We start from the raw sequence: 25,473 nt of genomic DNA on the forward strand, positions 1-25,473 counted from the left end.
ATCGTGAAGGACAATCGTGTTCATGCTAATGAATTTTTTTTTACTCTCCATCGATGGTAATCGTCGTTATATGCGTATATTATGCGTATTGCGATATTGCGTACACCTTTATTAAGTCGTTTGGCCAAGCCACACCCGTGTGGAATCAGTCACGATCTTTAAAGTCCGATGTTTTTATACCCATTACCTGAATTCCGCAAATTGAATTGATTGTACGAAGGAAAAAAAAAAAAGAGAAGTATTTGATTTCAAGCTTGATCATCGTGACAATGTTTCTTTGCTATGATTATCTCTCTTCTTATAACTTACATTTTTTTTTATTTATATCTTCTGTTATTTTCTTACATCACTTTTGTTTTCATTGTATAACAGAAACGTTTGTTATTTTTAAACGTAATTAAAATATAAAACAATTTTGTTTTTTTTCCGCGATATTTTGACTCGAGAGAATCGAGTAATTTAAGGAACTATCTCTTTCAACAATCGAGTAAAATTATCTTCTTATATAATACAAAATTGAATAAAATTTTTCTAGAGAAAGAGAGAGAGAGAGAGTTACGATTTTTATATTATCCGAACGATAGAAAATATTATATAATTGATAAGATGACAAACAAATAACATTCGTAATCAATATTATAATATATCGAAACAGATCTATTATCTTTTTCATACATGAAATAATCTTATTTTGCACACACGGTGATTCGATTCGGCAGAGAATCGAATAATCGAATTACGCTTTCGTCGAGAGAATATCTTTTTATTCGTTTTACATTATGCAAAAATATCACCATCGCGATCTAAATACTATTTGCAATCATACATTCGCAGACAATGCGCAGCCGGTATTTTTTAATTTATCGCGACGTCGGGATCGCGAAGAAATTTCTCGGCGTAATTGCGTTCGCCGTTTATTAACTGACTTTTTTTTTTTTTATCGACTTTAATCGAATTGCACAATGTCGCGCTCACTACCACACGGATATCGCGCACACACGCACGCACGCGCCCACAAAATTTACATAAAGGATATCATGTTCCACGGCCGGAATAATCTGGCCCACGGCCCGCATAATCCCGCCGACTTTCTGGCGGCCGACACGATTGCGCTTTGTAATAGCTTTGATATGCAAAACCGTGTTTTTTTCGATCGGTCCCGCGCGCAGACAATTCTTCCATTTAAAACTTCTCTCAGAGCAATCTCTGCCGAGCAGCCGGCTTTTATTTCGCCGTCATCATATCATATTGAGACAAGGTTAGCTATTACTTAACTCTCTTTCGATATCGAGACTTTACTTATGAAGAGAAGAAATTTAAATTTTTTTATAAGTTGTATTTCTTCTTTAGGTAGATTGCGAAATTTAGAATGTTCTCGAAGCCGTAAAAGGATAGCTGAGAAAATTTACGCGTACTTTTATATGTATTTGTTATATATTAAATCAAATGATTTTATCTACTTTTCTATTTATATCTAGTCATTAAGTTGATCGATTTTTTGAAATATAATTATGTAAATTCTCTGAGAAAGCAATTGGAAAACGAAAAAAAAAAAAAAAACGAGTATATTAACGAGTTCTTATTATAACAAAAGGAACATCGCAATTTGTATGTATCTCATTTCTTCACTTGTTATTTCGGTCAAACAGTCAGACAGGTGATTCTGTATAATTTGAAGGATAATTCAAACCATGAGAGAGCACAAATTAAGAACAGATTTATATTAAGTATACGTTTCGTTTCACGGAGACGCGCGACGCGTGTGAGAAGCCCGAAAAAAAAATCGAAAGTACGGCGTATGGTGCGCGACTTGGCGCCAGCTGAACTTCAGAGATTGAAGGAAGATCCAACTGGACGAGGGCCCACGTGGTTACGTGATTCTGAAGCGAATCGCTCGTATCTGCTTTAATTAATGGGAAAAACGTATCGGGCGTCTTTCGCACAGGTGCGCTCGCGCGCCGGGCAGATGCGCGATGCGTCTGGGATTTTTTTATTTACTTCTGCCATTTAAACGCGTCGTGTGTGATTATGGCAAAGCGAAAATCTGGGTCGGAGAAACTCGCACCGCTCTCGTTTTCGTCCTTCTCTTTTTTTCCTTCCCACGGTTTTTTTCCTCTCCTTCTCAGTTTTTATCTTTATGCAGCTTGGACGCGCGAAACATCTGGAACGTCGATAAACGAATGATCTCTGATATTACAAATGCGCGATCGAGGGTATTTTCTTTTCCGAGGAATGATGCAAATCGAGGGCCATTTAACATAACGCGTGATTAATGAAATCAATCGTCGCGAGAAAAGTCACGTATCGCGATATAAATATTCTTAGAACGTATCGTAGCGGAGAATCATAGAAAGTTATGATACTTATAGCATTTATCTTTGAATGTTTATGAATTAATTGTAAGAAAAAAATTAAAAGTAGATTGTATCCGCATAAGTAAATGTTGAAAAATCTTTTCTACCTCATACATGGCATATTTCTATTCAACGGAAAGTGAATATGTGATAAATAGTTGTAGATATTCTAGAGGAATTTTATGTCCGAGCATATCGAAGCACGGATCCTTTCGTAGATCGACGATAGAGAAACCTATTATTTCGTCGTGCCAATAATGAGCACCGCGGGCTCTCCTCCCCGTTTTACATCATCTGATTACGAATGGTCATCATAAATTAAATCCAATTGGGCACCCAAGGATAACTACTATCCGACATCGATTATTATCGCGCACGGCAATAAGCATATTCGTTGCTGTGATAAACAAATGTCGTGAAACGTATAACGATCTTTTTTTTTAACAGTATTATATTTGGGCCGCGATATGACTTGTTCCCCCAGAGTGTTTCACCTTCGAAGATTTAGCCGATGGCATCGTGTGTAAGCGCTTTAAATTTCATCTGTTCTTTATAGTCCGTTGCGACACGGTAGCGCAGTAATCGTTTGTCATAATAAACTCAGAGGCACGGTAGTTTATGTAACTATATAGAGAATTCGTCACTCACTGCGAAGGATTAATCGGATCGGACTTCTTGCGTCTAGGAGATTCGCGGAGAGAAGTAAGGCTATCTGATATAAGAAATTTCTCGTCCTCCTTGATTCGTGCCACAGGGGATTTTAAATAACACAGAATGTCTAAATCTGACCGCAAGGACCTTTCAAAATTATCTGAAAGATAAGGATAGAGCGAGAGAGAGAGAGAGAGAGAGAGAGAGAGAGAGATTTTAGATATATCTTTTAGATTTTTGTATCTTTCGAAAAATTCATCATATATACATATTTTTATTTGCGATATAATTTCAAGATCGTTTTCTAATCGATAGATCTCAGTTTTCTCGAGCTTGACGTTATATGAAAAACATTCCTCCTATATGAAAAACATTTATATCTTTAAATACAGGTTTAATTATCTCACAGTATTCTAAAAATATACTTATTACGGCATCACGTAATTATTGCGTAAGAGAAAAATGATTTTTGATCTGATCCGTTAGCGCGCTAACGGATCAAATGCACAACAACAGTTTCCGTTGGAGAACGTGATTCACGATCCGTAAGGATCGAGAATTTATATGTATAGCCGCCGGCACATAGATTTCTTGCTCAACTATGTTGCTGTTTCTTACTCGTTGTTTCAAAACGACGATACGCGAGGAATCTTCGTGCTGGCTGTTCACGTGGAAATGAAGAAGAAGAAGAAGAAGAAGATAAGGATGAAGAAGAGCTCGAGTGAACGTGAGATTGCAGAAGCGAACACCTGCGAAAGACGTTCACCGACGCATACGTGCAGCACGCGATCTATCGATATCGACGATATAGGCATCCTTCGACGTTGAGAAGCGATTCCCTGGACCGGTCGGTCGGTCTGGATGCTGGAAACTCGTCGTGCATTTTTAACGGCGTTGTAAATTGTAAGATGTAGTTAACGGGGTACAATAATCGGTTTACTTCCGTACAGGGTATTTCAAAATCAGTCGACGATATTGCAAGAGTAGATGCCCGATCAATCGATAGAAAATTATTATAAATATCGTATAGGGTAATCGATAGATCGCGTGCTGCACGTATGGATCGGTGAACGTCTTCGCGGGTATTCACTTCTGTAATCTCACGTTCACTCGAGCTCTTCTTTGTGCGTTCTCATCTTCTTCTTTAAATTTTTTTTTTTAAACCACAGAAAAACTAAATACGAAATATTTCAAATTATATGAAAGGGAGACTATTCTTTAAAAACATCTATTGAAAATATCAATTTTAATACAATGTCAATTTATTTACATATCAATATAAATTTATTTTTTTATTTTTTTAAAGTTGTAAGTCTGTAATAGATTCAACTTGTTGTTAGTGACATTTACATAAAAAATATAAGTATATAGGATTACAAATATTTTTGTAACTTTTCTGTTCGCTGTTATCAAAAATTTATATTCTGTTTAAATTTAGATTAGAATTATATATATTGCATATAAGCTTGGCGATGAACGTTATTCCTATTAACTTATCTTAATTTAATTAAACGACATTAAAATATTAAACGAATAATATTATTCGTATTTTCTTCATATTTTGAAAATTTGAGCCCTAGTATATTTCAATCGGCTGTCCGTATCTTCCTTTGTTCATATTATTCTATATATAAATTCTAATTTCTGTTCGTCTATAAGTTTTAAGATCCCGGGACTTTTACGAGATTCCTTTCAGTTTCGCGATCTCTATTATTATGATCGCAAATTGCATCGTATTATAATAAAACTTCTCGCATCATCGTTAAATCTGGATTAAAACGAGCGCGATGATATCGATCGAAACGTCGCCGGTTAATCGAAGTGGTGGTTTATTTCTCCACTTACGTTCTTTAATTGTAGCATGGTGCATTATAGCCCGTTCCGTCCTCGTCATCTTATCGATCTGAAAATTTCGCGAATCATCATTTATAAAAGCGCTCGATAAAAGCGAAAAAATTCGTACGATGACGAGAAAAAGAAGTCCATCTTCCTTCGTCTTTCTTCTCGTCCGTCCGTTGCCCATCTCGGTGACGATTTTACCGGCGATTATATTTAATTAGGTTAATCTTTTAGCTTACACTTGACTGCTGATCGAGATGTTGTTTAATGTCCAATGAAGTATATTCCTGATGTATATGTGGTCTACTTTTCCAAATGTCCCTCCCTTTCGCTCTTAACCAGAATCCCGATATACGTTTGGATAGATGTTAGATCCCGTTTCGAATGATCGATTGCTGCTTAAGAAAGGGTGTCGCGCGTCTACCCAAGTTGCCATTTATGCCGTAGATCGAATTTCGTAATCATTGATGTAGAACGCCCAATGGGGACGCATTATTTTTTGTATCTCTTCGTTTCTCTCGCGTTTTACTCTGCCTATTTTTTATTTCTTTTTTAGACCGCATATTTTTTTTTTTTTTTGTACCGACGATCAATAGCGAAGCAAATTAGAGATAGATCGATCTAAGATAGATTGTAGACAGTTCGAGGTCATAATTGCAGAATGTTATCTCAAAACTCGGTCGATCCAGTTATTGAATATTTTTAGATATATGATATATCTGCTCTAATAAACATCCACCGGCGCGAACAACATAAACACTTCGACTCGAGATTTACCAAAGAATTTATAGATGATGATTAAAGCTCGTTATTTTGCAGCGATGTTACCGGAAATGTGTAATTTTTTAAATTTCATTAATCAACTCTCTTTGTGTGTACAATATTTAAATTAATATCAATGGATAGAAATCATTATTGCGCATACTCCATTTTAAATTTTACACTGTAATATACAATATGAATAATTAATTTTTTTATTTCGAAAAATTTATATGAAAATTATAGAAAGATATTTCATCGATTATATTATTCTTTGCTGCTCGAATAATTAAAGAAATATGCGAATAATCATCTCGAAAACCTTTATATTGATTTCATTTTCCCGATATAAGATCGTAAAAGTTTAAACATTTGAATTTTTGCAATATTTCAAATGCCTCTTTACGTGACTTTTAACATCAGATTCCTCGATTTATCGAAATAAATAGGCAGCATCAAATATTGCTTGAGGTAAATAGAGTTATCACGCAGCATCATTAATTCATTCATGGCAACTCGATCTCTTTTTCTTACTTTATTCTCATTTTTCGCGAGTCACACAATGTTGCACGGAGAACACGTCGAGAACAAGTCGTCAGACTTGACGAGGGACCAGCGGTGCCTTCGAAGAGATGGGAAAGGATTTCTAATCGCGGTTCGCGCGCATCAATTAAAAACTAGTTTTGCTACTACATTAATCCACGATATTGCTATAGCTACGTTTGCGCGGTAAAGACCGGTTGCGCGCGTCCCCCTTTTCAGCTCGTCTTCTTCCAATTGCGCGCAAACGGCGGCAATGCGGCGTATAGGTGCGCTCAGGTCCGCTCGATAACCTGGCAATTAATAAAATCATACTACACGCAATAATCTCGAGCTCCGTTAATGACGGTTAACGCGTAACTTCTGCCTCTGTGCGCGTTTCACGCGTTTCAGGTGGTATGTCTTTTTTTTTCTCGCGGCGAACACGCTTCGGAATCGGCGTATCGATCGACAAAAGAGAGAGGAGAGAGAGAAAGAGAGAGAGAGAAGAGGGTGCGCCGTTGCACCTGCGATAATTATCGGTAATTAGTAACCCGCTCGCGAGCGTAATCTCGGATATTTCGCGTTCTAATACAGCGCGGGATAAATCACTCGTATTAATTGCCGGCTTGCGAAAAGAGAGAGAGAGAGAATCATTGAGGATTGTAACTTTATAATCGCGGAGGTGTACGATGATGAGACGTAATATCGTATCTCGATATTACGATGAAAATGCTTCGCTGCGTTTCTATGCCTTGTGATAGATTCTTTGGTATCGTATACTATATGTATATATATTTTTAGATCTTTAGATCCAAGGATCTTTACTCTCCTGCGAGTACTAAAGATGGTACTAAAGATTATCCCGTAAAGCAAAAATATTGATCAATGAATTAATTTAATATGATTAGCGTTAATAATTACTTTTCAGGTATTCCAGTGAACAGCTCGATATTTATATGTCGAGATATTTGCGAGATTGATGGAGAAGATTGAAATTACAATCGCTATCATAAGTAGCCATAAATGCCGAGGGAATCAAGAAAAGAATCAATCTTTTATTTCGTTAAAGTGATTATTCGATGGATGGATTACGTAATTTACACGATATATCTTTTCGCAACTATTCAGCTGTCAAAAGCGTTCTTTGTATAAAACACCCGCGAGATATACTCGCAAACTGCTCTTATTTTTCGCGATAACAGTCATAAAGTAGGCAGGCAAAACGAACGATTAGAAAACGAGCGAGGGTTAAATCATTACGATATTATTTAGTGACAGGGTGTAATCATCGAGGGCGAAATCATTAAGATCCGAATTGCACGTCGAACCCTTCGTTGTGTTCATAACTTCTCTATCTGCTCGTGTTGTCTCGCCAATCACGAGCCATTTTCTGCACGAGGTGTAGCAAGAGCGATCATTAAAAATTCGCTTTCTATAAAACACGCAAAATTTTATAGAATATAAAATTCGTCGATATACGCTCGTAATAAGATATAAGATCGTAAATTTCTACATTCACAGAGTGATTAATAAATATATAATTTTTTCACGATCTTTTTCACGATTTACATCATCTTAATAATTAGGCAGCTCCATAAAGTTTTATTTAAATTTATTCTTAAATCAATACAAATCTCTCTGATTTGTACTTGAAACGTTTTGATGATATCGGCGATCTCGGTACGCTCGACTCGAATCGAAAATCGGGATTCGACTACATGCGGTAACTACATGCTCGTCGCTTCTTCCATTCACTCGCAATCCTCGTTCGCAGCTGAACATATATTAGCGAAGAGAACCGTCTTTCGCTCTTTCTCCGCGTTTTATTATTAGGTACACGTTATGCGAGTCCGCGGCGATTGCGTAAGACGGTGATCGAGACGAGTTTACACCGATTGGATATTTTCGTTTGATCTGGGACGAGAGTGTTCCATCGTCGTAGACCTTCTCCATATTGAGACACGAGAATTTTAAAAGCGGTATTCTCTCCGTTTCTTACATCTACATTGAGCAAGCACAATTTCAAATGAGTAACGAGAACGCCAAGCGATTTCGTTGGGTAATAGTAAATTCGAGTTCTATTGCACCGATTATAATAAATTTCTTTTAATGATAGTTATAATATACATCGTAATAATTTCCTCGTAAAGAGATAAAAACAGAGAGAGAGAGAGAGAGAGAGAGAGAAATATCACAATTTAGAAAGTTTAAAAAGTTTTTATTTATGAATAAATGTATTTATAGCCATACGCTAATTTTTTTCTGAAATCGTCGTATTTTTCTTTTTTGTCTTGAAAAAAAAAATAGTGTCTTAACTTTTGTCATATTTATAATTAAATCTCAACTATTAATCTTTATAATAGTTAATTAATAAATATATGTATATATATTAAATATTTGGCTAGAAGGAATATTTGACAGAGAAGGAATAAAATATTTGATTTCTCATATATATTTTCAGATAAAACGATTTCTCTCTTTAAAAATATTTATTATCAATATCAATATTTTTTTTTTTTTTTTTTTTGGATCTAGTTTTGTACATATATATATGTATATACACTATGAACGCATTCTCAAAAATCTTTATTACTCAAATTTTGAGCGTTTTACTAGATTATAAATAAATACGCCCGAGAGATAAATATCTTCTTTCATAAATGGACATTAAGGATTTGATGATTGAGCTTGCCTAACGCATCTAAAATTTCAAATTGCGTAACATGGTCCGTTTATCCGATTATTTGCACGTGCGAACTTCGCTTATGTTCTTGGAGCGATTGCACGATATGGCCACGTCGGTCGTGGATCACGTCGGGTCGCAACCCCGACGTTTTGTTTCGCACGCGATACCGCGCGCGATTGCGGTGTACGGCAGATGGATAATTGACCACGGTGTCGTCACACGAGCGTGGTGGCAGGAGGCGAAAAGAAAAAGGATCGATGGTAACCGGTGAAAGTAAAGTATCGTTCATATAAGGATTAGCAGCCGGGATGCAACCGGGAAACTGACCGACGCGTCAACTCGCATAAGAACACTAACGTAAGAGCCCCGGGTGCCATGCTCCGAGATCGCGTGCGCTTTCTACACACGTTTCATCCCTTTTTCTTCCAATGCTTCCCGAAGCATCGTGCTCGTTTCGTTTTAATGCATCATCGTAGAAGGTACATCGGTAAATTTAATATGATCCATTCGCGAAAACTTTGCGAGTAAAGTTCTAGATATACTTATTTCTCGCTTCTCAACATACATCTTAAATTAATATAGATCGAAAATTACGCTTGTAAATTGTTGAAACTTACAATTTTTTTTTTTTATAATACGTATATCTCGCTATTAATTCTACAAATCTCGAATTTCGCATTTCTTCGATTTTACTGGCATCGATAAAGCTTCCCGATTTGATCACAGATATGAACAATCTTTGACATTGTCGTACCGATATTATATTTTTCAAAAATTCTGAATTTTATATGCAGCTTATGTATTGCAATTTATGTATAGAGTTTTTACGTACGGAGGTATATATATTTTTAAATGCTAAATCTTTCAGATCTTTGCAGCTTCTTAATTTCACAAATCTTCTGTTTTTCCATAGATTCTTAACTCGGTAAATTTGTATCTTGATCTTAATGATTTTTGAGAATACATTAATGATTTGCAATCAGAATTATGGAATATATCTTTCACCTTTGACGTTAGCGAAAGATATAGATCGCTCTCGACAGCGTGTAACAACGGACAGTTACTAATCGCGTAATTTGCACGCAATTTTGTCGCGCGGCGAATAAGTTCACTCGGCATGAAATTAACCTTTAATACAATATGAAAAAAGGCAACTGATATTCTACGGATATTCAAGTTTCATGAATTATGAATTCTTTGACTTTCGATCGGCGGCGACTTTCACTGATCCTTACGCGGGACGAGTATCCAGCACGTTCACTCTACGAATGTTTTCAATACATTTACATATAACACACATTATTTATTAAATAATTGCGTTATATATCGATCTCTCGTCATTAATAAGAATTATTGCGATAAACATTTTTACATTTAATCGTATGTTAACCGCATGAATTATCAGCTAGTATTACTAATTTTCGCGTATTCTCTCGTATTTGATGAAAAATATTTATATTATTTTAAATATTGATAGATAATAAATATTTAACGATAGAGTGATAATAATTTTGTAATTTTTTTATTTCACGTGATTGCAATCAGCACATATTAATTCAAATAAGCTCCATGTCATTACAATTAGAAAGCCAACTTGGCACAATTTCCATTTTAATAATTATATTATAATATTCGTGCTTGTACCAACAGCCACAAATTTTATCGTTCATATAATGCTCGAAAGGGCATTGCGTTCCTCTATCGAATCAATACTAATCGTGTATAATCCGATATCACCGACTTATACTTACGATAGGCGTGGGCAGATGAAAAGTGGTTAAAGTGGTCCAGCGCGCATGTTAGGGCCAAACGAGGTCGAACAGATCCCGATTTCTAATTCGTTTAGGGCATAGCCTCCGGCGAAATTCTACATTATTCCAAAATGCATGAGTGTGAATGGAGCGCGCTTTCAAGTTACTACCGTGTTGACACGGATAAGACTCTCAGGAAATTAACTCTATCATTAGGTCTATCATCACTCCGTCCAAAAGACAATTGACTTTCATGTTTCGATGATTTATCGGTGAAAAATAATATCCGGGTTTGCCAAAGCAAAATTGACAAACAGTCCTTTTATATCGCTTGAAAAGAAAAACATGATTTACCATCTCTAGAGAAAATATTTGTTTTAGAAACAAATTATTTTTTACAAATTAATTTTTAAATTAATGTCTACATTTATATATTTTTATTTAACTCTTAATCGCTAATCAAGTCTTAAGAAAGATTGATATTTTATATAGAAATTGGATATATTTTATATTTTTATTTATATTTCATATATTTTATATTTTATCGTATTTTATATTTTTTGAAATATTACCTTCCATAGATAAAGACATTTGGTTTAATCGAGCGTATGACCCCTGGTATAATTGCAAGTTTAGCTCTTGTCGATCGTTCGAGGCCCGAGGCGTCCGATAGTGTCGATTCATCATCGCGTTCTTTCAGATCTGCGGGAAGACTCGGTTCGATTCCCATCGAGAAGCATCGAATGTTGACAACGAATTAATGGAGTGCAGTTAAGCCGCTTCGGATCATTTATTTCGCGGTTCGCGACTCTTTCGCCTCGGTCCGGCGATTGGCGCGAAATGAATCGCTCGATAAAGATTACGAATAAGGCCTCCCACGAGGCAATCAGGATCATTGTTGTTCACATTTATCCCTCGATAAGATCCGATCATTTTCTTGCAAAAAAAAAAAAAAAGATTAATATATATAAATTTTTACAGAAAATTACTTTATGAAAGAGACTGGATTTCTTATCTCTTCGGTAATCTACAGTGTTTTATAGACCTATATATATTATAATTTATATATTATTATATTCCGTGTACATGTGCCCTTTAATACGATAATAGAAATAATAAGTTGATCAACTCGATAATTTATAATATGTAATAATTATTTACTTATTGATATTTCCATGCAGGAATTAAATGATTATATAGAACCATTATAGTTTATCTTAAACTTATTAATGATAGCATCATACAACGCGCTTTTTGCATGACACTTATATTAATATAATTTTTATTATACTTTATATAATATTACCAGCGTCTATGATAACGGGTTACTTTGATTTATTATCAACTGGAAGGAAAACTTAACTTGAAACAAGTTTCTTTTCGTTCGGCAACTCCGTCGTTAGCCTCGATGATAGTTTAATTGTACGAACGATTCGCGCAACTTTGCCGCAATTTTGCCGGGGCACGGGCCGTTTCACCTCGCGGAAGAAATCACGTTGCAAAGCGAAGCCGGTACTGCTCGCGAATCTGCGAGGAATTCACGATGATACGTTGCGCGTGACCTACACGAGTAATCTCGCGCGGATGGATGCATCTCGCGCACGCGGAATGCTGCCGATCGTGCATGTGCATTCCGCGTATCACGCCGATCGAAAAATCTCACGTCAGGTTGCCGATGAGATTTGCCCTTATCCTCGTTCATCTATCGTGACGAAAAAAAGGATGAAACGAGGTTCGCGCATCGAGGATTATTCGTTGAAACTCCGGACCAATCGCTCTATAATTATGTAAAATTATTAAAAAAACACGCATAATTCATTCTCCTGATTTTTTTTTTTTTTTTTTGTATATATATGTAAAACAAGTTTCTCGCATCGTAGTTACGATTAATAAATGTTTGCCATAAAATTCATGCTTGTAGTAAATAATAAATATAGGATATATCTACACATTCCAGAGTGGATGTTTTCAAAATTTTACGTATAATAAAAAAATATGTCCCTAAGACTTTTATATAAGATACGTATTTTTATCATATTTGTAAAACTTGTTTATCTTCTTTACTTTGTAGAATATAATCTAATTATCTAAGCTTTCTTCTTAATATATTTTCATGGATTTATTTTATATTTATTTTTATAACTTGTTCATGTGTCATTTGTAAACATCTTATTTTTTTATGAATCTATTTTTAAGCGGTCTATTTTCAGATTGTAAAGCATTATCAAAGCATGCAATTTCGAGACTTTCCGCGTATGATATAATTCTGAGCTTTCTATCTCTAAAATATCGACCGCGCTTTTCGACGGATTAAAGGCTGAAGCAGCAAGGGAGGTTGTAAAACGATGTAATTTTCAATTTTCATGGAAAAGGGGCAAATCATGAAAGGGCAATCCTTCCTTCCCCTTCCCCGCGAATACACGATGGCCGGTATCTTCGCTAGCCAGGCAGGTCGAGAGCGAGGCTAATGCTGGAGTAAAGATTATCTAACGAATGAGAGATGCTTCTCTCGGTTCTGCTCGCCTTCTCCTCTATATCCTGAAGGACTATCTCGTACACCCCTCGCGGATGCTATCCTTACGCTCGCGGACACATCCGCCGTCATCGTGTTGTGTTATCGCAATCTCACCGTCGAGATTCTCACGAGCGGATTCTCCGTCGTCATTCCATCAGTCCTTCCTTGCCGCGTCATTTCCGCCATAAAAATCAGGAAGGGAAGATGCGTTGTAAATATAAATAGAGTATTCGCTAATTATGTCTATAAACGAGTCGAAAAAGAAAGTTTTGTTATTCGAAAACATATGTGTGAAATCTTAATTATTTCTAGTATTATAGAAAGTTATAAAAAATATACAATATTATTTTCTTAAAGAAAACTAACTACATCCTTTTTTTTTTTTTTGCATTCATCATTTAAGGAAAGAAATCTGTTGTTTTTAATTACTTTTAATAACTAAAGCTTAAATCTATAATTCGCGACAAGATTTGAAACAAAATTTTATTTATTATTTTCTTTTCTATTTATTATTATTATTGTTATTATTACTATCATTATTATTATTATTATTATTATTATTCTATTATTATATATTATTATTATTTTATTCATTATTTTTTATTATAATTTTATATGTCGTGTAATATAAAAAATATACATTTTACAAGAAGTAAAACATACACATATACAAAAAATATGTATCGCACATGCATACATATATTGAGGCGACATTTAAATCAATAGATAAATATAAAATACATTATCTATAAATTCCTTTTCAATTTTCAATTTTTAGAAGAAAGTATCCACCAATTTTAAAATTTTGTCCCAATTTTTTCTCGTTTACTTGATTTCTTTATTACTTGAATTCCCGATTGTTAAATCGATCCTCGCATGATCGAATTCTCGACATGACAGACGAAATGCCCGAACGAAGGATGCGCGCGTGGATGCAATGAAGCAAATTGACGACTTTCCATCCTCGCGGTCGCGTGCGGACGCGTCGCGAAATGTCAAGGCATCCTCGCGCGAGTGAAAGGACGCGTCCTGCCGCGCCCGTTTTCCATCCTCGTGCAGAATAATTAACAAATTAATAATCCGTCGTGGCTCTAATCGGCCGCCGCGATGCCGATGAAATCGAAAGAAGCGTGCGATGTCAAAGATCAAATGTGAGAATAGCAAGAACGGATGTTGTCTTTTTGGAATCTGAAGATAATAATAAAATAATATAAAAATAGCTTACAAGGATCAGATCTAAGATTAAATTGGAAAGAGAGAAAGAAAATAATTAAAATTAAATTATATATCATAATATAAATTATATACAGTTTTATTGTATAATATACATATAAATAAGTATGTATAGAAATTTTTTTTACGCAATATATAATTATAAAGAATTAATAGATATTTCTCTCTTTTTCCTCTACTTTTAAAGAAAATTATTTCTTGAGTTTTCATCGTTAAATTTCATAAAGTTCATAAAAAATTTGATTAGTTTCTATATAAATCCGTCATATAAGCGAGATGTTTCTTCAGCAGGCTACGATAATTAGACATTTATAATCCTTTGATTTATATCATCTCTTCGATCAATATCGTCGACTGGCATTCGACACATCGTTGTTGAATGAGAGAGGAAAATCGTGAAATGCTTTATACTCGGCGTGAATCGAGTATCGATGCATAAATGTGATTATTTCCGCAATAATTTAACGATAATTACATCGAGATGAAAACGTTCGACACGGCTAAAGCGTAACTTCATCTTACGCGATTGTTAAAGCTTTATAAACCTTTTATATTCTTATGAATATTTATTGGCAATAAAATACTAATATATACCGACAGAGCTCTCTCTTTTTATCTAATTTTTATAATAAATTCTTAAATTTATATAGAGACACACACCTCTTTTTTATACATGTTATTCTTATTATATTTTGTTTGATGATTAATATATTAAAAGTTTTTAATTACATTAAAATAGATTTTCATATCTTATTTCATATCTATTTTTTTAATTTTATTATATATATGCATACTCTCGTATGAGTGTATCTGCAGATTATATACATTAAAAATATATTTATTAATTTGATGAAATCATTTATAATATTAATATACTAAAATTAATATATTAAGACAATTAATAAAGATCAAGATATTAATATATTAAGAAAATTAAATTAATATATTTTTAAGCTTATTCCCCAATCAATTCGAATCAACCTGGTCGGCCAGTTATAATGAATTCAGAGCAATTCCGCTTCTAATGCGGCTGCAAAGGTGTTATATACACTCGAGAGAATAGTATGCAAGAATTGGCGCCGAGAGTTGTCTACTAGGCAACCTTGTATCGACAGCAAAATATAAATCTCGTCAGAGGTCAATAATTATGTAGCGCAGTATCGCGATAAATGCGACTACGCATGTACCATGATTGATACTTATGATCCATCCATGTCTTATCTCTTAGAATATCGATTACAGTTATTAGTTTCACGTAGGTGGACGCGTTGATATATATATATATATATATATATAAAGGGTGGAGCATTTATATTGAGATACCTAAATATCTAAAAAATAAAGCAAGATAGAAAGAAATGTTTCAGACAAAAGTTGTTCGGTTCTAAGGGGATCATAAGATGGTGCCATTAGTTTGACTTTGGGTGGAGGCTCTTTCGAAGATTTCAATGACAATCTTGTTTTATTTTCTTTACACCAATTGAGATGTCTCTCATTTTTTGAGTTTAAAATATTAAGGTAACATTATTGCAAAATAAATAATTTTATGAGATAGTTTACGTAAAATTATATCGAAGTAAAGTAATAAAATAAAGTATAAAATATCTCGTAAACTATTAAACTTTTGGCCATCATACCTGTAACTTTTTATGCAGAATATTGCAAGGAATCGATTTATGTAAAAAAATTGGGGTGTTTCCATTATTAAATAAATAAAGAAAAAAAAAATATTGACATTGAAATCTCCGATGCGCCTCCACCCAAAATCAAACTAATGGCATCATCTTATAACCCCCTTAGAACCCCCTTAGAACCCCCCGAACAACTTTTGTCTGAAACATTTCTTTCTATCTTGCTTTATTTTTCAGATATTTAGGTGTCTCAATATAAATGCCCCACCCTGTATATATATCGTACATTAATACTCGTATGATTGAAAAGCATATGATTTCACGGTGGAAAGCCAATTAGAAAGATAGAGATAGAAAATATAAAAAGATCTTCTTATCCTTTCTTATTCTGAAAAGTGATTCTATTTTTGATGAAAAAACGATTTTTTTAAAAAAGAAACTGATTTGCTATCTGCCTAATTTTTCCAGAAGACGATATTTCTCAAATTCTATGCGTAAAAATATACACTCTATATATAATATATATACTTACTACATAAATATATAATTTACCAGATCAGAATGCTTCCTTGTTTCTCATGGAGATAAAGTTTCCAATTAATTTGACAAAAATTTTTTTAACAAGATATTAATACGTTAGAAATGTATAAATATATATCAATATATTTTCAAAATCATGTTTCCAAAAATGATATACATGCAATAATATAGACTGCCTTATACATAAAAAAAATTTACACGTGAATATCTTTTTTTTTTTTTTTTACAGGTGGAACAATGGCATTTTAAAAATCGACTCACATCAATCTCGGGATAATTGAATCAGGTCATAGTAGACTCTTCACGAAATTATCACGCCATTATTCTAGGAAAATCCTGCGTTCTACGATACACATCTCGGAGTTTAGCGAACGCTTCTCGTGATCCTCCGAAGATAACGCGTATCATCCGCATAACTGGCTCTTGTCCCACGGATAGGAAACGTTAATGGGTGCCCTCGCGAGCGAGGTGGGCGCCCATTAAAACTAGGATCCGGCGTTTAGAGCCGCTGACAAATGTGACGCGATCCGAGGCGCGCCGTATCCTCTCAGCTCTCTCGTCGCGCGCTTGCTCATCCGAGTTAATTGTCGGCCGCAATTAAGAGCCGTGTTTTATTGAACACATCGCGCGAGCGGGATCATGGGAAAGGGTTATATCGTCGTCCGGCCCGAAAAACGTAACGCCGCGTAGATCATGCCGTTAATTAGGCCCGCCGTCGCAAACGGCGACAACGAATTCACGTCTCGTCTCCTCGTTTCGCTTTAAAGATCCACGATGATTCCTCCCCTCCGCTTGTACCCGCGGATCTAAGATGACGGCGATGGCGTGATGGTGATCGCAGCTGGTGGCGAAAGGACGCACGGAGAGAAAATGCTAATTGTAAGAGATAAATGGGTGAGTCGATGCTTCCTGTTGTATCTCGATATTTATCCTATTACATAGTTATTTATATCTTTCGCTTGATTGCAATAATAACGCGATAGTCGTGTAATTAAGACACGAGTAATCGAGGAGAGATATAATCCTTGACGTATTTAAACGAAGCAAAATTACGTATTTACAAGAAATTTTCTCGTTTCCCATTTATTTGAGTAGCTGATTGTTAGATAAAACATTATTATTCGTTTTTATGAATTAATTTCCACGCAGAAGATACACGCGATAAACTACTAAATCCTTCAAAGTTTCAAAGATAAATAAATTTTGTAACGCAATAAAATATAAAGAGGAAAGAATGTTATAATCGATAAAATTTCATTATTTTTTTACTCCGTAACTTGGAGTTGAACTTCAAGTTTTTCGAAAGCGTTTACCTTCGATGGGTTTCGGAAATTCGTGCTCGTCTCATCTACACGGTGGACAATACTCTTGACGTTGCTTACCGCACGAGATGAGAATTTCTAACGAAGATGCATGCGTGGATGGTTCGTGATGAATTTCACGTGGGAAAAGTAAATACAACGGCATCCCGTTGTAACACATCGATTTGACGTGTTCCATATTAACTCTTCTATCAATGACGGTACTTCGGAATTCTTTCAGCACATTTTAAATCTTGAATAAACAACTCTTTGCGTTTGTGTCATCTACCATATTACGTTTCGTGGTACGAGACTTAAGGTAGAAGAGAGAAGAGGAAAATTTTTTTTTTTTTTTCGATATTACGTAACACAGGAGGATAATCCTTAATGACATGTATAATGAAGAGAAATACAGTATGCTGAAATTCAAGAGGATTGGAAATTGAAAAAAAAAAAGATAACTTTACAATGATCTACATCTTAATATACTACATTTATTTTATCCTTAATTAGAGAAATATATTACACGCCGCTAATACATTTTTTTCATTTTTATATCACGGAAATTCTCCATTATCTACCGGTATAATTATGTTGAAAGAACGGTCTGTGTATATTTACGGATAAAATTACGTAAAAGTTAGTTAGATTTAGTAAAATGGGTTAAGTTAAGTACGCATAACTCGTGTCGAGTTTTTACGGAAACGGTAAATTGTCATCGTGCCTGTTAAGGAGACAATCTGGCAAGATGGAGCTAGGCAGATAAGACGGAAGACCTTTGCACGCGAGAAATAGATGGTTACACGGTTTAACGTATAAGCACGTTTTCAAGTGCATCTTAGACGAGCAGGTGATTATCCTCGTGGAGCATGAGAAAGGCACTGAGATGCCCGATATCTCCGAATGCTCCTCTCTCTCTTCTTCCTCTACCTAATTTACAACTTCAACAACTACTAGCGCGTCCACTGCTTCTTAAACAGACTAAAATATTTCAATTAAGTCACGTAATTCAATTTACAAAGCAACATATTTAATCCTGATTTCTAAATAGATTTTTTTTAGAAGATAAATAAATAAAATTATTAACTTTTTTTGAAATTTAAAACAGCTGTAACTTTGCATAATTGTTGAAATTTATAACTTTATTATTCTAATAAATAACACATTTGATTGCATCGAAGAACATTACAAATAATGATGATCTCAAAATCAGAAAGTCGATCTCACTGTTATTTTTAGAAGAAAAATTTCAACGAACAATCGATATTTTTCGTCGCGGCAAGGATACATTTAACATTTATCTCGTCAAAGTGTATGACTATATAATCGTGCTGTCAAATAAAATTGCCAGTTTAATGTCTCGTCGATGAGCGATAAATGTTCGAAGCGCGTAATGAAAGCTTCGTTAAGCAAAAAATCGTTAATTATTTCGCCCTCGATTATTCTGAAACCTCGTACATACAGATGGGATCTGAGGCGGGATTTATGCACGCTAAATCGTACGTTTAATCGTGCGACGTGCGCATAATTACGTACTTTGTCGCCCTTTGAATTTAATTTAGTCATTTCGCACTGCGAAATGCAAGGACGGCTTGCATTCATCCAGATTTTCAATCTGCAACGCGAAATGCCGAGAGGAGTTTCAGAGGGCAAAAGAATTTTGATAATATTAATCCTTTACATACGAGACGAGTAACGCATTTTAAGATAAATTGATATAAACTGCAAATTATAAAACAGAGAAATATAAATTTAAAAAAATAAATTATATATATTATAGAAATAGGTTGTATTGAAAGAAAGTTGTATCAAGAACAACGAAATTGAATTCAAAAAATCATACTAAATTGGATTTCTTCGTAGATTGTCGCATGAGATAAGACATAGCATTTTTCTTTCTTTCTTTTTTTTTTTTTACTTATCAGAAAATTGAAGCGTAAGAATTATCTTTAAAATATGTCGTAAAAATATATTAGTACTTAAAATTGAGATTTTGTATCAATTTCAAAATTTGTCTAGTAAAAGCGATGGAAATAATTCCGCGACACTTTCGATCGACACTTTAATGTCGCTAAAACGGGAAGATTGTAGGAAAACTGTCTCTCAACTGGGCATGCTCGCGCTACCGAGACCTCCTCTCTCTCTCTCTCTCTCTCTCTCTCTCTCTCTCTCTCTCTCTCTCTCTCTCTCTCTCTCTCTCTCTCTCTCTCTCTCTCTCCCAGCACAAAAACAATTTGCAGACGCGCGTGCATTATTGCACACGCGCTTAATGTACGCAAATCACAAGCCATGGCGCTTTAATATGCGTCGAAGTGCAGATAGAATGTTGAGATATACACGCGAAACTATCGACGGCGAAGACTCGATATCGCCGCAGCTCCGCAAAAGGTTAAGCGGGAGGAGAAAGAAGGAAGAAGAAAATGAAAAATAAAACTGCTCGGAAATTGTTCCTCTTCGCCGCATTATCTTATGCCGTTTGGCGAGCGATTACGCCACTATGAGAGCTGCGTTTAATATCGGAGGACGCGGACCGATCTCGCGTACCATTGCAAATTTTTCTCGAGCACACATACGCCTCATTGGTCCGCTTCGTCGTTGTGCAAGCCCTCGATTAGTATCCATGAAATTATCGAGCTACAAAGTAAACTGTATTAATCCCGTTATTTTCGAAAATCAAACACTACAACAGCTGCAACACACTACTCATTTTTTTCTTTCTTTCTTTCTTTATTGCTTTTTTTAAATCGAATTTTAAATCGAATCCTATCATGACAGTCTTTACTTTTTAATTTTTTTTATTGTTTTTTATTTATTCTTATTATTAAGAGTGTATTATATAATTATTATCGACGGTTATATTGGTGATTTAAAGTTGATTTGAAGTCTGCTGTGTGCATACAAATCTTCATATCCTTAACTAATCGGGATAAAATAACTTTTTTATTTTTAATACCTTTTTACATTCTTATTTCGAACTTTAGAAGGAATATTATACGCAGGATTTGCCGTTATCAAAGTACTGTCACATGCCTATCTTAATACAATACCGTGAAGAGTTAACATACTTCTATCGAAAGAATATATTTTTATTTATAATAAAAAAAAAATAATTGCGTAGCTTCAATTTCATGATACGTCTTCGAGAACATTATTCGGAAAACTTTGCTCTAATCGCCTCGGGGACAAATTGTTATCTTAAACGCGGTGAAAGTCGCTATTTCGCGTAAGAGCTGTCCTGGAGTCATCCGCGGATAATCATTTGTAGGTATGCGATATAAGCGAACGAAAGTATAGTATGAGTGATTATTATCGCCCATGCGGCGAGTGTGTTAAATATCCAACTTGATCGAACTTCATACTAAATTTATGTTTTGTTTCTAAAACGGCATGCGGTGAGTGTAAAATGTCGCCTGCGGCAATAAGGTGTGCGAGATATACGTACATACCTGTACTGAGCAATCTCGAAAACGTATTTCAATAAAGTCCATATAAACGCGGAAGAGCTAGAAATAAAGATGACTTTCCGCATCATGGTTATGGTAAACGATTCCATTTGTAAAAATAAAGCGTAACGCGTTATTCGTCGGGTATTACACACATTCAATATTTCAATAATATGCTTCTTATCTATGAAATGCTTAAGGACTTTGCTACTAATAAGAAACGTAGTATATATGACAGTTCTGACGATCCTACTACAAAAAGTCGTCTTAAAATTCTAAGTCGGGAGAGAGATTAAATATTGTCATTTATTTGAGGCATATCTTCTTATGTTTGCTATTTTGTTCCGCAATTTTTTCTTGTCTTATTAAATACAACGCGAACGTAATAACTTAGCGCGATAATGTCTCGTAATATAATTTCTAGCGCTATAAAGTCTGTTATCGGTGCGTATTAAGCAGATGGAACGTAAGCAATAAAATTAAAGAATGTGCGAAGAGAAAAGCGGTACATATCGTATATTAGCATACATAAATAATTAATTGTAAATTGCACGACATATATGTAGAATTGATATATGTGTAACACGATTACATATATTAAATAATTTAAGGTATACATTACACTAAAAATTCTTTCGATAGATATAATCAGAATTGTACAGATACATAAAGTTTAATAATCAATGATTGTTAATGCGTTATTTCACTATTTTTTACAGATTTTTCAATCAATTTGCAATCGTTATAATTTTAATAACGGAGATAAATACTATCATCTCTCGATGAATATTATAATATTAAAAAAAAAAAATAATTTTTCGTTTTCTCAAAGTTCTTTAAAATGATGAGAAGCTTGCAATTAATTGAAGAATAAAGTCTTACGCAAAATACAAGCTATAATAACAAAACAGAATATAATTTAATAAAGCAATTTTACGTGTTTTAATATTTTTAATATAAATAATCACTAAAAAAAAAAATATATATTTAAAGCTAAAAAAAAAGTATTTTAAGAAACTATAAAAAATATATAATATCCTATTTATAGAGAGAAGGAGTTTAAATTAGGAGTTTAGACAAAAGTTTCGCGGAACATTTTCTTCCCTGCTTTTGTATATATGTGACAGTGTCTGTTAAACTAGCGAGATGGATTTCTAAATATTTGATAACGTGAAAAAACACGATATTCACGCGGAAAATCAGATTCTTAATGAATGATGTAGTTGCTTCATTTATTATATGCTATCATATGCGTTGCTCCGGTTATATACACAATATATATATATATATACATATAATAATGTACCACATACAGCGTATACTCTTTCGCTAAAGATCCGTGTAAACCCATCTAATATACTCTTTATGACGAAGTGGATACTAAAGCAATGATCGCGATGTTTGCATTTACCACGCGATCAAAGAGACGTGGGGCCACTTCACTCCATCCATTATCCTTAACTGAAAGTAATTACAGGGGGGAGGGAAAAAAAAAACATATTCACGCGGTTAACAACGTAACAGGCTCGCGCGAGGAGATTAGGCTTTTTGCATTTTCTACCGATCTCTCCTTTATTTATATTTCCTCGACATTCTTGTTTTATATACACGTACTCGGGAGGGAATCCCGAGTTATATTAAAGGAATACCTGGCGGCCCGCGGACCGTAAACCCACTCGACGAAAAAACTATAGCGCTAAATTATCTCGTATATACTATTAGAATGTTGGAACCGCTACTATCGCGTTGCAGCAGTTAATGTACTCGTTATTAACATACATCTCTTCGATAGGACACTGCGGAAAACGGCAGATTATTGCCAGGAAATATTTCGCGTTCCGTATTCAGTCTTGCTGCCGTTAAATTTCCTGCCACGAGATATTTTTATCGAAGAGAGAAAGACAGAGAGAGAGAGAGAGAGAGATGTATTATTAATTAAAATTATGTTTGATTGATGCGTGAAAGAAAGTAATTAAATAATATAAAATATGATATACTAAAAATCTTATTTTTGTGAAAAGATCGATATACGCGACGCCCTAATTTTAAAGCAGATATAAACAAAATAAAAAGTAATTTTTATTATATATATATATATGTATGTATGTATCTTGGCATTTAAACCGATTAAAATTGTATCACATTCAAATAGAATACATTGCTACCGCATTTCGTTTAAATACGTAATTGAACATTTCTTCAAAAATATGAAGAAACACAACTATATTTCTAATTCATATCTTGCATTTAATGCTTAGTAAAAAATTTTGTATAATACCCCGTCTTAATAATCGCGATTAACGTTGTCGATGAATAAGAAATAAAGTGGCCATTTAATCTCGATAAGAAACAGAGCGCTCCTTTTCGCAGGTTGTAGCTTCGGGCGATGGGAAGAAAGTTTCGCAAGAGTAGTTTAATTTTGTAGTCCGTTAGGCGATAAAACGCAGAGCGAAGGTCTATGACGAACTTTGTACAAACATGTAGAAGCGAATGGCTACGTGTAGTCGTTAATTATTGCGATTGCACGCGGTTGCAATTATAAATGTCAATCATTAAAAGAATAAGAACAATAAAACAAGGAACATTCTTTTTCTCTCCTTCTTGTTACAATTATAATTAACAAATATTTAAAAAAATCGAGAAATCGAGAAACTCTATGCATTAACTTAATCTTTAATTTGAGAATTAATATATATTTTTAAAACAATTAAATACTATAATTAACAAAGAAAAATAAATAATTAAACATAATTTTTGTATTATCTTACGTAATTGCGTTTCTCTTTGATATGATTAAATTTAACTTTAATTATGATTGACACTTGTGATCGATATTGTCGATCGACGAAAAATAAAGCTGCCGCTCAAGTTCGGAAAACGAAACGCTCCTTTCTCGTAGCTTCGAACGGTCGAAGTAAGTTTCGTAAGTATGATTTATTTTTGCGCTCCGTCTCGAAACGAGAAACGAATCATGCGATGCGCTGCAACACGAAATTGATCGAATAACAAGTTCAGAAGCGGTCGTCCTTCAAATGCATGCGCGAGCTTTCGGTTACATGCTCCGTTTGTCACGAAGAGCTCTCTTGAAAAGAAATTCATCGTAATCTTGTATTTTACGCGATACTCTTACTCTATAATATTTTATTATTTTTTTATTATTTGCACGATATCGATATGTTGTAAAATTATACTTATAACTTTGAGTCAAGAATATACATTAATGCCGTACGAAACAATCTTCGATATCGGTAAAATCGTTTCAAGTAATCGCGTTACATCGAAATAACCGATTTCTAATTAGTGCATAAAATCGATTCAAGTAATAGTTACACTGAAACAACCGATTTCTAATTAGTGCGTGAAATCGGTTCAAGTAATTATATTGGAACAACCGATCGCGAAATCGATACCATTATCCTCGATTTGTAATGTTGATAAAGTTAATATCAAAATCAATGCATATTAACTACATTAGAACAATCGATTCTGAAATCAATGTACGTAAGTCTATTTAATAAAAAATACATCGATTTAACATTTAAATTATACTAAAAAGATATAATTATTATATTAAGAGATATTATTTTTATTCTTCCGTAGAAGAAAAAATTTTGCATCTCTCTCTCTCTCTCTCTCTCTCTCTCTCTCTCTCTTTATATTTATTTTAATATCTGTTATTGAAATAAATTTAACAATATATGCATGATATATGGTCATTAGAAAGAGCTTGCGTAATTTTATTCAAGTTTAAAACATACATAAATATTGTAATTATTATTGTTTCAAATTTCAAAATTATTTCTGTCGAGAAAAAAGTTTTATAAGGAAATAAATTTTTGACTTTTTTTATTTCACGAAAAACATGGAATCACCAGTGCGGAGATATGTTTATTCATTGCCAACTTGTGAACAGTTATAGTCAAATAACACTTGTTTCGCATGCATACTTTATTGACATCTTTCTATTTTAATTTGCATATTTGCTGATCTCACACTCATTTCTTTTCATTAAATTTATAAATAGAGGACTTTTACAAATATTTATCGTTCAATTTTAGAAATGATTAGAGTAGAAGGGTAATGATGGTGCGCGGGGAGGGAGGTCATATTCCTATTCGCTACAATTTGGTTCTCCGCTTCTCGTTTCGTCGATTGATTAATGATCAAGGAGCGAGGCAGGTTGCTCTTCAATCGTACGGACGCGCCCCGTTTCGCCTAAAATTTATTTCTTTCACACTCGAGCTGCGG

At 34.2% G+C, this 25,473-nt stretch overlaps 1 long non-coding RNA gene across 2 annotated transcripts in view; it reads left to right on the forward strand.

The window, feature by feature from the left end:
* LOC138935203 (uncharacterized) overlaps positions 1-25,473 on the forward strand; it is a 72,043-nt gene that overhangs the window by 2,830 nt on the left and 43,740 nt on the right. For both annotated transcript variants that reach the window (XR_011447222.1, XR_011447223.1), the window contains exon 2: positions 16,711-17,375. This is a non-coding gene — a long non-coding RNA (uncharacterized lncRNA). The remainder of the gene's footprint in view (positions 1-16,710; positions 17,376-25,473) is intronic.

The sequence above is a fragment of the Polyergus mexicanus genome, unplaced genomic scaffold, assembly GCF_030449975.1.
Source record: "Polyergus mexicanus isolate NDT 795.1 unplaced genomic scaffold, iyPolMexi1.0 SCAF_1, whole genome shotgun sequence".
In the NCBI taxonomy this organism is placed as follows: domain Eukaryota; kingdom Metazoa; phylum Arthropoda; class Insecta; order Hymenoptera; family Formicidae; genus Polyergus; species Polyergus mexicanus.